Here is a 715-nt window from a genome sequence, read left to right as displayed (position 1 = left end):
TGGCCTCATCTGGAATCTAGGCTCTTCCATTTTGGGTTTGCACAAATAGATACTTAAACTTTCATAAATCTAAATAAGTAGACACATATATCTTACGTGGCATAATACATATAGGACGCCACGTAAGATGCAGCGTATGATGCGAATTGCCAAGTAGGATGTGTGTGTCTACTTGCTCAATTCCATAAAAGTTTTAAGTATTGTCTATTCGTACACACACAAAGTTGTAATGCATAAATGCCAAAAAAAAAAAACTAAATTAAAAGGTATATTTATATATTATGTCTTAAATTAATAAGTGCATTCCTTCCTGCTTTTGTTATTTTTCATAGATCAATTTAGTTTTTTTTTCTACAGGATAACATGAGAGTTGATGCTATATATAGTTTTCTGTTTATTGCTTTGTCTTTTCCTTTCAAATAAAATTTGGCAATGAATATATTGCTTTGGATTAATAGTAAATGAATTGAAATTAAGGGTGTGTTTGGTATGAAGGAAAATGTTTTCCATGGCAAATGTTTTCCTGGAAAACAAGTTGATTTTTGACTTCTTTTCTCATGTTTGGTTGGTGAGTAGAAAATATTTTCCGGAAAAGATTTTTAGTGTTTGATTTATGAATGATTTTTTTTTTTGAGAAATATCTTTTATTTTTACTAGGGTAGAAAATATTTTTTAAAAACAAACTTAAATTTTTTTGGGGGTGGGGGGAGGGGGG

The sequence above is a fragment of the Solanum stenotomum genome, unplaced genomic scaffold, assembly GCF_019186545.1.
Source record: "Solanum stenotomum isolate F172 unplaced genomic scaffold, ASM1918654v1 scaffold32195, whole genome shotgun sequence".
Taxonomy (NCBI): domain Eukaryota; kingdom Viridiplantae; phylum Streptophyta; class Magnoliopsida; order Solanales; family Solanaceae; genus Solanum; species Solanum stenotomum.
Note: the sequence above shows the minus strand (reverse complement) of the source record.